The sequence below is a fragment of the Nycticebus coucang genome, chromosome 12, assembly GCF_027406575.1.
Source record: "Nycticebus coucang isolate mNycCou1 chromosome 12, mNycCou1.pri, whole genome shotgun sequence".
NCBI lineage: Eukaryota > Metazoa > Chordata > Mammalia > Primates > Lorisidae > Nycticebus > Nycticebus coucang.
The window spans coordinates 689,715-705,253 of record NC_069791.1 but is presented as its reverse complement, the minus strand read 5'-3'; the positions used below and the strand labels follow the sequence as shown (position 1 = coordinate 705,253).

At 45.5% G+C, this 15,539-nt stretch overlaps 1 protein-coding gene and 1 long non-coding RNA gene across 7 annotated transcripts in view; one reads left to right on the top strand and one right to left on the bottom strand.

Moving 5' to 3' along the window:
- The window catches only part of GRIP1 (glutamate receptor interacting protein 1), a 687,322-nt gene that overhangs the window by 334,942 nt on the left and 336,841 nt on the right, over positions 1-15,539 (bottom strand). The window lies entirely within an intron of this gene.
- Positions 8,521-14,048, top strand: LOC128561025 (uncharacterized). Its single transcript, XR_008373196.1, has 3 exons — positions 8,521-8,699; positions 9,270-13,408; positions 13,914-14,048. It is a non-coding gene; the product is annotated as an uncharacterized LOC128561025 (long non-coding RNA).

The window sequence follows — 15,539 nt, the reverse complement described above, 5'->3', positions numbered from 1 at the left end:
TGCTAGTGTTTCTACCGATATAATTTGGTTTTTCACCCAATTTTATCCCCGTAAAGTTTTCTGTTTGCTTCTTTTGGTTTGATTTATAGCATTTTTGTCTTTCCTCTCTACTTGGTGGAGGTGGGGTACTGTGTCTGATCAGGTTAGCAAAGAGCTGCTGACCTCAAGGGAACCACGCAACTGGGCACCCCCAGAAGGTGGGGGTTTTTTAAGGTTGTGTCAAAGTACCCTACTGTACACCTATATTGCCCTGTCTCCCTCTTTCTGTGCCTCTCTTCTTTTTGTCAATATTCCTTATACCCACCCCCTCTCCTTTCTCTATCTTTCTTTTTTTCTTATCACTCGGTCCTCCTTTCTTTCATCCCCTTTTTTTGCTCTTCAACCTTCTCACCCTTCTGGTCCTGTAACCCTTAGTCCACAGGCACAAGAACTTAAAGAGCAAGAGGAAGTGAAAGGAAAATTAGAGCAAGGAAACAGATAAAAGAAATCACTCATGAGGAAGAATCAGCAGAAAACTCCAGGCAACATGAAGAACCAGTCTAGAACAACCCCACCAAGGGACCATGAGGTAGCTACTGCAGATGATTCCACCAGTATAGAAATGTTAGGAATGACAGAAAGGGAATTTAGAATACACATGTTGAAAACAATGAAAGAAATGATGGAAACAATGAAGGAAATTGCTAATAAAGTGGAAAATAACCAAAAGGAAATCCAAAAACAGAATCAAATAAGAGATGAACGATATGAAGAATATAAAAAGGATATAGCAGACCTGAAGGAACTGAAACAGTCAATTAGGGAACTTAAAGATACAATGGAAAGTATCAGCAACAGGTTAGACCATGCAGAAGAAAGAATTTCAGAGGTAGAAGACAAAGTTCTTGAGATAACTCAGACAGTAAAAGAGGCAGAAAAGAAGAGAGAGAAAGCAGAACGTTCACTGTCAGAATTATGGGACTTTATGAAGCGTTCCAACATACGAGTTATAGGAATTCCAGAAGGGGAAGAAGAATGCCCCAGAGGAATGAAAGCCATACTAGAGAATATTATAAAAGAAAATTTCCCAAACATCACCAAAGAGTCTGACACACTGCTTTCAGAGGGATATCGGACCCCAGGTCGCCTCAACTCTAACCGAGCTTCTCCAAGACACATTGTGATGAACCTGTCCAAAGTCAAGACAAAAGAAAAGATTCTGCAAGCTGCCAGGAGTAAGCGCCAGTTGACCTACAGGGGCAAATCCATCAGAGTGACCGCAGACTTCTCTAATGAAACTTTTCAAGCAAGAAGACAATGGTCATCTACCTTTAACCTACTTAAACAGAACAATTTTCAGCCCAGAATTCTGTACCCTGCTAAGCTAAGCTTCAGAATTGACGGAGAAATCAAATCATTTAAGGATATACAAACATTGAGGAAATTCGCCACAACAAGACCAGCTCTACAGGAAATACTTCAACCTGTTCTGCACACTGACCACCACAGTGGATCAGCAGCAAAGTAAGAACTCAGAAATCAAAGGACAAAACCTAACCTCCACACTGATGCAAAAGATAAAACTAAGCAATGGACTCTCACCAAATAAGACGAATAGAATACTACCACACTTATCAATTATCTCAATAAATGTTAATGGCTTGAATTCCCCACTGAAGAGACATAGATTGGCTGACTGGATTAAAAAACACAAGCCATCCATTTGCTGTCTGCAAGAAACACACCTGGCCTCAAAAGACAAATTAAAGCTCCGAGTCAAGGGTTGGAAGACAATTTTTCAGGCAAACGGAATTCAGAAGAAAAGAGGAGTTGCAATCTTATTTTCAGATACATGTGGATTTAAAGCAACTAAAGTCAAAAAAGACAAAGATGGTCACTTTATATTGGTCAAGGGAAAACTACAACAAGAAGACATTTCCATTCTAAATATTTATGCACCCAATTTAAATGCTCCCAGATTCTTGAAGCAGACCTTACTCAGTCTGAGCAATATGATATCTGATAATACCATCATAACAGGGGACTTTAACACACCTCTTACAGAGCTGGACAGATCCTCTAAACAGAAATTAAACAAAGATGTAAGAGATTTAAATGAGACCCTAGAACAACTATGCTTGATAGACGCATATAGAACACTCCACCCCAAAGATAAAGAATATACATTCTTCTCATCACCCCATGGAACATTCTCCAAAATTGATCATATCCTGGGACACAAAACAAATATCAACAGAATCAAAAGAATTGAAATTTTACCTTGTATCTTTTCAGACCATAAGGCACTAAAGGTGGAACTCAACTCTAACAAAAATGCTCAAGCCCACCCAAAGGCATGGAAATTAAACAATCTTCTGTTGAATAACAGATGGGTGAAGGAAGAAATAAAACAGGAAATCATTAACTTCCTTGAGCATAACAACAATGAAGACACAAGCTACCAAAACCTGTGGGATACTGCAAAAGCAGTTTTGAGAGGAAAATTCATCGCTTTAGATGCCTACATTCGAAAAACAGAAAGAGAGCACATCAACAATCTCACAAGAGATCTTATGGAATTGGAAAAAGAAGAACAATCTAAGCCTAAACTCAGTAGAAGAAAAGAAATATCCAAAATCAAATCAGAGATCAATGAAATTGAAAACAAAAGAATCATTCAGAAAATTAATGAAACAAGGAGTTGGTTTTTTGAAAAAATAAATAAAATAGATAAACCATTAGCCAGACTAACTAGAAATAGAAAAGTAAAATCTCTAGTAACCTCAATCAGAAACGATAAAGGGGAAATAACAACTGATCCCACAGAGATACAAGAGATCATCTCTGAATACTACCAGAAACTCTATGCCCAGAAATTTGACAATGTGAAGGAAATGGATCAATATTTGGAATCACACCCTCTCCCTAGACTTAGCCAGGAAGAAATAGACCTCCTGAACAGACCAATTTCAAGCACTGAGATCAAAGAAACAATAAAAAAGCTTCCAACTAAAAAATGCCCTGGTCCAGATGGCTTCACTCCAGAATTCTATCAAACCTTCAAGGAAGAGCTTGTTCCTGTACTGCAGAAATTATTCCAAAAAACTGAGGAAGAAGGAATCTTCCCCAACACATTCTATGAAGCAAACATCACCCTGATACCAAAACGAGGAAAAGACCCAAACAAAAAGGAGAATTTCAGACCAATCTCACTCATGAACATAGACGCAAAAATTCTCAACAAAATCCTAGCCAATAGATTACAGCTTATCATCAAAAAAGTCATTCATCATGATCAAGTAGGCTTCATCCCAGGGATGCAAGGCTGGTTTAACATATGCAGGTCTATAAACGTTATCCACCATATTAACAGAGGCAAAAATAAAGATCACATGATCCTCTCAATAGATGCAGAAAAAGCATTTGATAAAATCCAGCATCCTTTTCTAATTAGAACTCTGAAGAGTATAGGCATAGGTGGCACATTTCTAAAACTGATTGAAGCTATCTATGACAAACCCACAGCCAATATTTTACTGAATGGAGTAAAACTGAAAGCTTTTCCTCTTAGAACTGGAACCAGACAAGGTTGTCCTCTGTCACCTTTACTATTCAACGTAGTGCTGGAAGTTCTAGCCAATACAATTAGGCAAGACAAGGAAATAAAGGGAATCCAAATGGGAGCAGAGGAGGTCAAACTCTCCCTCTTTGCTGACGACATGATCTTATACTTAGAGAACCCCAAAGACTCAACCACAAGACTCCTAGAAGTCATCAAAAAATACAGTAATGTTTCAGGATATAAAATCAATGTCCACAAGTCAGTAGCCTTTGTATACACCAATAACAGTCAAGATGAGAAGCTAATTAAGGACACAACTCCCTTCACCATAGTTTCAAAGAAAATGAAATACCTAGGAATATACCTAACGAAGGAGGTGAAGGACCTCTATAAAGAAAACTATGAAATCCTCAGAAAGGAAATAGCAGAGGATATTAACAAATGGAAGAACATACCATGCTCATGGATGGGAAGAATCAACATTGTTAAAATGTCTATACTTCCCAAAGCAATCTACCTATTCAATGCCATTCCTATCAAAGTACCTACATCGTACTTTCAAGATTTGGAAAAAATGATTCTGCGTTTTGTATGGAACCGGAAAAAACCCCGTATAGCTAAGGCAGTTCTTAGTAACAAAAATAAAGCTGGGGGCGTCAGCATACCAGATTTTAGTCTGTACTACAAAGCCATAGTGGTCAAGACAGCATGGTACTGGCACAAAAACAGAGACATAGACACTTGGAATCGAATTGAATACCAAGAAATGAAACTAACATCTTACAACCACCTAATCTTTGATAAACCAAACAAGAACTTACCTTGGGGGAAAGACTCCCTACTCAATAAATGGTGTTGGGAGAACTGGATGTCTACATGTAAAAGACTGAAACTGGACCCACACCTTTCCCCACTCACAAAAATTGATTCAAGATGGATAAAGGACTTAAATTTAAGGCATGAAACAATAAAAATCCTCCAAGAAAGCATAGGAAAAACACTGGAAGATATTGGCCTGGGGGAAGACTTCATGAAGAAGACTGCCATGGCAATTGCAACAACATCAAAAATAAACAAATGGGACTTCATTAAACTGAAAAGCTTCTGTACAGCTAAGGACACAATAACCAAAGCAAAGAGACAACCTACACAATGGGAAAGGATATTTGCATATTTTCAATCAGACAAAAGCTTGATAACCAGGATCTATAGAGAACTCAAATTAATCCACATGAAAAAAGCCAACAATCCCTTATATCAATGGGCAAGAGACATGAATAGAACTTTCTCTAAAGATGACAGACGAATGGCTAACAAACATATGAAAAAATGTTCATCATCTCTATATATTAGAGAAATGCAAATCAAAACAACCCTGAGATATCATCTAACCCCAGTGAGAATGGCCCACATCACAAAATCTCAAAACTGCAGATGCTTGCGTGGATGTGGAGAGAAGGGAACACTTTTACACTGCTGGTGGGACTGCAAACTAGTACAACCTTTCTGGAAGGAAGTATGGAGAAACCTCAAAGCACTCAACCTAGACCTCCCATTCGATCCTGCAATCCCATTACTGGGCATCTACCCAGAAGGAAAAAAATCCTTTTATCATAAGGACACTTGTACTAGACTGTTTATGGCAGCTCAATTTACCATTGCCAAAATGTGGAAACAGCCTAAATGCCCACCAATCCAGGAATGGATTAACAAGCTGTGGTATATGTATACCATGGAATACTATTCAGCTATTAAAAAAAATGGAGACTTTACATCCTTCGTATTAACCTGGATGGAAGTGGAAGACATTATTCTTAGTAAAGCATCACAAAAATGGAGAAGCATGAATCCTATGTACTCAATCTTGATATGAGGACAATTAATGACAATTAAGTTTATGGGGGGGGGAGCAGAAAGAGGGATGGAGGGAGGAGGGTGGGGCCTTAGTGTGTGTCACACTTTATGGGGGCAAGACATAATTGCAAGAGGGACTTTACCTAACAATTGCAATCAGTGTAACTGGCTTATTGTACCCTCAATGAATCCCCAACAATAAAAAAAAAAAAAAAAAAAAAAAGAAAATTTGCTGGGAGTTCCTAAGAGTGCTTAAAACTCTTGTTTTCGGAGGCTTGTCTCCAGGGCCTGTTTGTAAAAATAATTCTCCATTTAAGCCACACACTCAAATTCTGATTTTTTTTTAAAGGAAGTTCCTATTATGTGGTGAAATTTTGTAAATAAATCATATTACAAAACACCACCTAAAACTGGGTATTCTTTATACGTTGCCAAGTATCTAGCAATGTATGAATTAGGAATGAAAATGTTCCAAGTAACACATGTACAAATTCTGAAGATTTTCATCTTGCACAGCTAAATACTGCGTTGGTATATTACTTTCCTTATTGTCATTTGCAGATGACGGAATAAAAAAGCTTACTATATCCCTTACTAAAAAAAAAAAAAAAAATTCTGAAACAGATAAAACAACTAATATAGGACAGGTGGCTCCCAAGCCAGCTTGGTGGAGACGAGGGGGCAGACTTGCCTCCGCCTTGGCAGTGTTGGTGGGTCGGTAGCCGGCAGAGGAACCAGCAGGCAGGAGGCTCCAGTAGCCAGAGGGGCCAGACAGCTGCTGGGGAGACACCAGCACCTTAGGTCTCCCTCCCCTTGCACTCCTGGCTAAACAGGGAACCCCCATTTCCTAGGCCTGGGAATGAAAGGGATTGTAGCCATTCATTTGCTATCCAGTCTCAGCTAAATGTAACTACAGAGGACCATGCAACCATATATATACATTTATGTACACACACACATACACCCCTGGACAGAGAGCCGAGAGACAGACAGAGCGGGTGAGAGACAGCCCCCCCACACTTGGTCTTTTTCTCTCTGCCAGGAGCTTTGCTGTTTTTGTATTCTTTTCTGTAAATAAATCCTGTCTTACCACTGATCTGTGGTCCGTGGAATCATTCTTCGAATCACTGAGACCAATGACCCACTGAAGATGAAATTCCAGTATCACAACTACCTATAAAAAAAAATCAACCAAACTCACAGGAAAAGGTGTGGAGAAAATGATGTCAGCACATGGCGGGTGACCCTGCTACAGAGGCATGCGGGGACCAGCCCCGTCCAGCAGAAATTCACGTGTGCCACACAAGTGACTGGATATGTTCTGTAGATGCATTTTAAAAAATATAAGAAGATGAAGTTCATTTTAATAACATTTTATTTAACCCAACATATTAAAAATATCCACCTCCACATGTAATCAATCTGAAATCTGCTCGTCAGTTTGCCGGGTGCAGACTCGGCATCTGAACTGTGGTGCACAACTGCCCCCCGCATGGACAGCCACACGCTGGGCCACCACAGACCTGTGAATGTTCTTCAGGTTTCGAGAACACCATGGCCCCCCATTTTCACATGCTCCTTCCTCACCCTTTCATTTCTGCGGTTCTCATGTTTTCCCATCTTCTCTACTGATCCTGTACTGAATCCGTACCAGAGTGAACAATCTTCTGTCAACAGATCACACCTCTGCAGTATGGGATTACACACCACTACGGCTTTCATCCCTGCCTTGTTTATTTTATTTTCTTTCTTTTTTTTTTTAATTAAATCATAGCTGTGTACATTGATATGATCATGGGGCATCATTCACTAGCTTCACAGACCATTTGACACACTTTCATCACACTGGTTAACACAGCCTTCCTGGCATTCTCTCAGTTACTGTGCCGAGACACTTACATTCCACATTTACCAAGTTTCACATATACCCTCAGTATAAGGCCTACTGGATTTTCCAAAGTTTACTGCTGAAAACTGCATGAAGAGTTCCCCCCTGAGGTCTGATTTGACGTGATGTGAACTGTTATGCTCTATTTGCATTTTTACTGGAAGACTCAACTATTCTAAGAAGTTGGAATATTCATTACAAATGAACTCATAATTTCTTTCAAAAAACCAGAGAGAGACTGAGAAATTGATAACAGACAGAAATGTCTGTGTAAGTTGCCAGGAGAAGCTGTGCTGCCCAGACGGCGTCCAGACGAGAGGACCAGCCCTGTGGAAGTGGGAAAGCGATTAGGAAGCAGGTGAAAACAGCCAGAGCATTTTCACGAGTGGTCAATGGCAAAGGAAGTAACAGACAGATTTACACTATATGGGGAGAGGGATCTGTGGATACATATGGCTGGTGTGTTACACTATACACACATTTACTCAGAAAAATGTCGAAAAGATTGTAAAGTGGTGTCAAGTAAGAGACAGAATAGGAAGCAGAAAACAGTAACATCTGAGGTAACGGCTGCTATTTCCCCAGATGATAATCTGAAACTGCAAGCCGAGGGAAGAAAAGGGCAAAGGGAACATGAAGAGGCAATGAAAAGAAAATGTCAGTCAAATTTATTACCTATATTTTGACAATTAAAAATAAAAGTTAGGCTGGGCACAGTGGCTCACACCTGTAATCCTAGCACTTTGGAAGGGTGAGGTAGGATTGCTGGCTTGAGGCCAGGAGTTCAAGACCAGCCTGAGCAGGAGCAAGACTTCACCTCCATAAAAATATGCAAAAACTAGCTGGGCATGGTGGTATCCACTTGAAGTCCCAGGTACTTGGGAGGCTGAGGCAGGAGGATCACTTGAGCCTGAAGGACCTAGTGATGCCATTTTGGGCTTTTCATCATTTCAGGCTTTTGTCTTCCATTTAAAAAGCAACCTGAAAATCCTTTGTTTCGTTTCTTAGTAAACCACACCCCTCCCTATCTCCGGGAATGCGTCCCTATCTCCCAGAGTGCGTCAGAACCCGCTTCCTCCCCCCCAGGCTGTTGAGATTGGCAGGACCCTATCAGCCTTAAATTCTAGTGTCAGCATAAGAGATAACCAACCCTAAGGCCGCGCTTTGTTTCCCACGCCCCTCACCCCATAACCACTGCATAAAAACCCCTGCGGGCGGCGAGCACGGGGCTCTCGGCCCCAGTTGTGTCTGGGAACGCTGGCATCCCTGGCTTGAGCCTGAATAAACGCCCTCATGTGATTTGCATCGGTGTCTGGCTCTCTCATATGGTCATTGGGAATTTAGATTCTCAGGTGTAACATTTGGTGCATTGGCTGGGAACCCCCAAGACCCCAAGAGACTCCACCCGGGGGGCCGGTAAGTATACATGTCTTTGTTTGTCTCGGTGAATTCTTTCTGTACTGTGCAGGTTGGGGTTGTGGTCGGAAGACAGCCTGGGTGGACACACCAGAGGGCCACTGACCGGAGGCAGTGGAAGACGTTCCCACCTCCTTGGGGGAAGGCTGGGATGTGGAACCCCCAGCCTCAATCCCCTTAGGGCTTTTGATAGGATCTGGGATGTGGAACCCCCCAGCCTCCTACAGGGATCACGTGGAATCGGTCCCCCTAGGACTTTGGAGTAAGGGTGGGCAACGCCCACGGACGAGCGTCAGGCCATCCAATTACTTTCAGTTTTGCTTCAATTCAGCCGCGGCAGCGTCTGCCTTTGTCTTTGCGTAGTCTGTGTTGTGCTGTGTGCTGGGTGGGCGACTCAGATGATGGGACAGACTTATCCTTGACCACTTCCAGGACTTCCAGGCCCGTGCCCAGAACCTGGGTCTAGTGGTAAAGAAAAATAAACTCGAAACTTTTTGCAGGAGTGAATGGCCGACTTTCCACGCGGGATGGCCGCCTGAAGGAACTTTCCACCTCCCTTTTATCCTCCAGATTAAGGATATTGTCTACAGGCCTAAGACGGGCCATCCCGATCAGCTCCCGTACATCACCACCTGGCAGGACCTGGTCAAGAACCCTCCTCCCTGGATGAAAAGTATCTTACCACCCCGGGTGGAAGGAAACAAGGCCAGTACAGCAGAGGCCTGCACAGTGTTTGCCCTGTGGGAAAAGCCTAAACCCAGAGACGCTAGACCCCCGTCTCTGCACCCCTGTATCCTGTGTTGCTGAGTGAGGCGAGCCCGGAAGAACTTTTTCTCTCACCCTACTTCCCTTTAATTCAGGCGCGCCATAACGCTCAGCAGGTACTGGGAGAGGCTGAAGCAGCAGCAGCACCACCTGCCGGCAGCCCACCACATACCCGCAGGAGGGCCCTACTGAACGTGCCTGGACACGTGGGCTGTTGCCGATTCTACAGCCTCACCACTCTGGGCGGTGGGCCCTCCTGAGGAGGGAACTTTACACTATTGGCCCTTCACCACAAGTGACCTGTACAACTGGAAAATGCAGAACCCCAAGTTCTCAGAAAACCCCCCGGCCCTTACTGACTTATCAGATTCTGTCTTTTTCACTCATCAGCCAACTTCAGACAACTGCCAGCAACTGCTACAGGTCCTCTTCACTACCGAGCAGAGGGACCGAATCTTGATAGAGGCACAGAAGTCCATCCTAGACAACAATAGGCAGCCTACCACAAATCCAGTATTAATGGAAGCTGCGTTCCCACTGACCTGGCCAGACTGGGATTTCAATACGGCAGAAGGTAAGGGGAGACTCCAGGTTTACTGCCAGACTCTAATGGGGGGGTAAAGCGGCGAGGAAGCTGACTAATTTGGCTAAGGTAGGGAATGTGCAGCAAGAGAGGGATGAATCCCCTTCCGCCTTCCTGGAGTGGATCATGGAGGCGTTCCGCACTTACACGCCCGTGGATCCAGAGGTGGAGGGAAGTAAAGCTGCAGTAATGATGGCTTTTGTGAATCAGTCAGCTCCAGACATTAAAAGGAAACTTCAGAGAATAGACAGGTTGGCAGAGAAGTCCCTGCAGGACTTGCTGGTGGTGGCTGAACGAGTATACAACAACCAAGAGAGCCCAGAGGAAAGACAGATGCGTGCCAGCAACAAGCAGACCAAGGACTTCGCTAAGATCCTGCTCGCCACCACGGTAAGTGGCTCTGAAGAGAAGGAGCGGAGGCTGCGGAGACTGGCGGCTGGAAAAGGTAGGGAGTCACCCTGGGGGGATGGAGCTCAGCTGCCGAGAGACCAGTGTGCGTAATGCAAGGAGACTTAGACAAAAAAACAGGACAAGGAGGATCTCCCTCGCAACCGAGCCCGTGTCCTAGAACTTGAGGAACTCAGTGACTAGAAAGACGAGGCTCAGATCCCCTCCCCGAGCTCTGGGTAACCCTTAAAGTGGAGGGGGCGCCAATAGACTTCTTAATAGATACAGGTGCACAACACTCAGTCCCAATAGAAAGTGGAGGCAAGCGAGCCTCCAAGAAATCCTGGGTGCAGGGTGCTACTGGGTTGAAGCAATATTCATGGACCACCCGGAGAACAGTGGACATAGGGGCAGGTCAAGTGTCACACGCATTCATGGTCATTGCAGACTGCCCTTACCCCTTCCTGGGTAGAGACTTCCTTAGTAAAATTGGAGCACAAATTTCTTTCAAACAAGGAAAACCACAGGTTACAGACAAACAGGGACATCCTGTCCATGTTCTCACTCTACGCTTGGAGGATCAATATTGGCTCCATCAACAACCTCTGTCACCAGCCCGAGCAGATACTCCAGATGGCTGGACTCTTACATGTCATCCTGGGCTGAAACAGGGGGAGCGGGGCTGGCAAGACACCAGGCCCCAGTTATAGTCGAACTTAATCCTGGAGCAGAACGAGTGTGGGTACGGCAGTACCTTATGACCCCTGAGGCTAGAAAAGGAATTCTGCCACATATTTGGCGGTTATTAGATGCAGGGATTCTAACCTCCTGCCAGTCCCCATGAAACACCTCCTTGCTACCAGTAAAAAAAAAAACAACCCTCACCAATGATTACTGGCCAGTTCAAGACCTCCAGTAAGTTAATAAATGGGTGATGGACATATATCCCACCGTGCCAAACCCCTATAATCTCTTAAGTTCACTGGCCCCATCCCAGACCTGGTATACAGTATTAGATTTAAAAGACGCTTTCTTCAGCCTGTCGCTGGCACCCCAGAGCCAGTCCCTGTTTGCCTTTGAGTGGAGTGATCCAGAGAGGGGTATCAGTGGGCAGCTAATGTGGACCCACTTGCCACAAGGGTTCAAAAACTCTCCAACTATCTTTGATGAGGCCCTGCATGAAGACCTGGGTGAGTTCCGCAGGCAGCATCCCAACCTAACTCAACTTCAGTAAGTAGATGACATTCTAGTGGTGGCCACCAATGAACAGGACTGCCTGCAAGGCACACGAGACCTGCTCGTCACACTGGGGGACCGGGGGTATCGAGCATTGGCAAAGAAGGCCCAGATCTGTCAGCAAACTGTGAGTTACCTGGGATACACCCTTAAAGATGGTCAAAGGTGGCTCACTGCGGCCAGGAAACAGACTGTACTTAAGATCCCGACCCCAACAAACCCCAGGCAGGTGCGTGGGTTTTTGGGGTCCGCAGGGTTCTGTCGACCTTGGGTACCAGGCTTTGCTAAAATCACAAAACTCCTCTATGAAGCCACAAGGGAGCGGCACCCCTTTGAGTGGACGACAAAGAGAACTAGCCTTTCAAAAACTTAAGACTGCTCTGCTCTCTTCCCCTGCTCTGGGACTCCCTGATATTACAAAACCATTTCATCTCTGTGTAGATGAACATAAAGGAATAGCCAAGGGGGTGCTGACCCAGCCACTGGGACCCTGGAATCACCCAGTAGCTTACTTATCAAAGAAACTAGACCCGGTAGCATCAGGATGGCCCCCTTGCCTCCGCATTGTGGCAGCCACTGTGCTGCTAGTAAAGGATTCAGACAAACTCACCCTGGGGCAGGAACTGTTGCTGACCACGCCCCATGCCATTGAGGGGGGGTCTTAAAACAACCCCCAGACCCGTGAATGAGCAATACGCATCTAACACACTATTAGTGCTTGTTGCTAAACCCGCCATGAATTCGGTTCTTGCCCAGCACTGCCTTAAATCCCGCCACGCTCCTGCCCACTTGAAAGTGGAGACACCACTCCACAATTGCCAGGATATCCTAGCCCAAGTCCATAGCACGCACCAAGACCTGACTGACCAACTGCTGCGGGACGCAGAGGAAACCTGGTTCACGATGGAAGCAGCTTCATTAAAAATGGCCAACGGAATTCGGGAGCGGTGGTGGTCCCTGAGGCAGGAATGCTCTGGGTGGGCTGAGCCTCTTCCAGCTGGAACCTCTGCCCAACGGGCTGAATTAATTGCCCTCACCAAGACTTTAGTTCTAGGCCAAGGAAAAAAACTTAATATCTATACTGACAGTCGGTACGCGTTCGCCACCACTCACATACATGGGGCCATCTACCAGGAGAGGGGGTTGTTGACAGCAGAAGGGAGGACCGTTAAAAACAAAGAAGAAATATTAGACTTATTAGCCGCCATCTGGCTGCCAAAAAAGTTAGCCATCATCCAAAACCTACTGCTCCCATGGCAAAGGGAAATCATCAGGCAGACAAAGCCACCAGAAGTGCAGCCCTCAGAACCACACAGGCTTTGACGGTTAACTTACCCGATACTGGGCCTCCGGTCCTGCCAGAAAAGCCTGAATACACCCCTGAGGACTTAGCGTGGATCCGCTCCATCCCTCAAGCCCATAATCCTCCCTTCCCCCAGTATAACGGCTGGTGGCGCATAGCCAATAGGAAAACTATCCTCCCTGTGCGGCTTGGACTAGACATCTTGCAGCGTATGCACCAGGCAACCCATATGGGCAATAAGAAGTTAAGAGATCTAGTTCAACATGCACAAATTAAGATCAAGCAAGTGGATACAAAAGTGGACCAGACAGTAAACGTTTGCAAAGCTTGCCAGGTCACTAATGCCCGAGGCCGGGCTTAAAATGCAAGGCACCCGCACAAGACGGACCAAGCCTTGTGTGTATTGGGAAGTGGACTTCACAGAAATTAAGCCTGGTCAGTATGGGTACAGTATATCTTAGTTTTTGTAGATACCTTTTCAGGGTGGGTAGAGGCATTCCCCACCAAGAGGGAAACAGCACAGATGGTGGCAAAAAAGTTGTTGGCGGACATTCTTCCCAGGTATGGACTGCCAGCTTTAATCGGCTCAGACAATGGGCCAGCCTTTATTTCTCAGATAACTCAGGGGGTAGCCACTGCACTGGGAACAACCTGGAAATTACATTGTGCGTACAGGCCCCAGAGCTCAGGATGGGTAGAAAGAATGAACGGAACCCTAAAAGAGACCTTAACTAAATTAATCCTGGAGTCTGGCAGAGACTGGGTGACTCTCCTTCCCTTTGTCTTATATAGGGTTAGAAACTCCCCCTATAACCTAGGTCTCTCACCCTATGAAATTCTCTATGGGAGCCCCCCACCCATTATTCCAAATAACTGCATAGATCTCTTAACAGAGGTGAATGATGAAGATTTTCTCCTTTCCCTCCACTGTTACCAGCAGGTTCAAAAAGAGAACTGGAACCACCTGAGTGCCACCTACGCAGCGGGTCCAATTCCAGAGCCTCACAAGTTCCAGCCAGGGGACTGGGTCTATGTCAAGAGGCACTGGCAGGAGACTCTCGAACCCTGGTGGAAAGGACCTTACACTGTGATCCTGACCACCCCCACCACACTCAAGGTCAACGGCATCGCCACGTGGGTCCATCACACCCACATCCGGTTGGCAGACCTGTTTGCTATCAGAGAGGACTACACTCCACAATGGAAGCTCGGGAAAAACCCTGCCAACCTGCTCAAACTCAGGTTCAAGCATCCAGCACAATCGCCCTGATGACAACCCTGACTCTCTTATTAAATGTGCCCTCCCCTTGCTTAAGTTCCCAGGAAATCCTCAGTAGCCTGCACCAACCTTTTAACACTATCTGGCAGATCCTGGGAGGAATCAAAGGGGGAATTCTAAACCAGACCTGGGGCTTATACCCTCAGGGTGACTGGTATCCAGATCTACAGGTAGACTTAGAAGATTTAATTGGAACCATTGGGTGGGATACCAGTCACTATTATTGTGCCCTGCTTACTGGGTAGACAAGTGTGGCGGAGCTGAGCATTTTTTCTGCTGAGCTTGGAGTTGTGTCTCCATGGGCAACATCATGTGGGATACCCCTTACAAAGGGGATCTCATTACAGTAAGAAGAGCCACGGCAGCCCCACCGTCTTGCCGGCCACCGGGAGCGCGGAGCCCTTCAGATCAGCTCTGCAACCCTGTCCTCATCAGTTTCAAGGCAGAAGGGAAAAGGCAATAGGTTGGGAATGGGGAAAGACTTGGGGAATCCGCCTGTATGACAGCGTTTGGTGGCCCTACACGGACAAAGGGGGCACGTTCACTTTAAAAAGTTATTTACTCCGCCCCAACTCAGGCTCCTCTTCAGCTCTGGGTCCTAACACGGTTTTGCAACCACACCCACAGTCCCAGCTACTCCACCCCCACTCCCCACCTCTACGCCCTCTACTCTCCCCTCTCCTGGCCCATTTCTCAGCCCCACCCCAACCAACCTCACTGGGCCCCCATATCCTATTTGGGACCTTCTCATCAGCACCTATCAGGTACTTACTCAATTGTGGTCGGAGTTGACTAACACATGTTGGCTTTGCCTTGATGTGAGACCCCCCTTACTACGAGGGTGTAGCTTTCCAAGATAGCTTTACCCCTGGTGAGGCTGCAGCTTGCCACTGGCATCAGAATAGTTGCCCTCTCCTTACCTTCCAATCTGTATCAGGGAAGAGAACTTGCGTAGGAAGGGTGCCCACCTCTCATAGGAATCTATGTAATAAAATCTACCAGTGCCGGGTAGATCTACTGAGCTGGGTATCTGCTGCCCCCCAAAGATGCCTGGTGGGCTTGCTCCACGGGTCTGGCTCCATGCATACATTCAGGGGTTTTAAATGCAACCAAAGATTATTGTGTTCTTGTGCAACTAATACCTAGATTAATCTACCATGAACAAGAGACTGTTTTTCAGAGATTTGAAAGCACAGGCATTTGTTTCAAAAGGGAACCTGTGACGGCGCTCATCATCTCCACCCTGTTAGGACTGGGGCTAGCAGGGACAGGCACTGGGATTTCAGC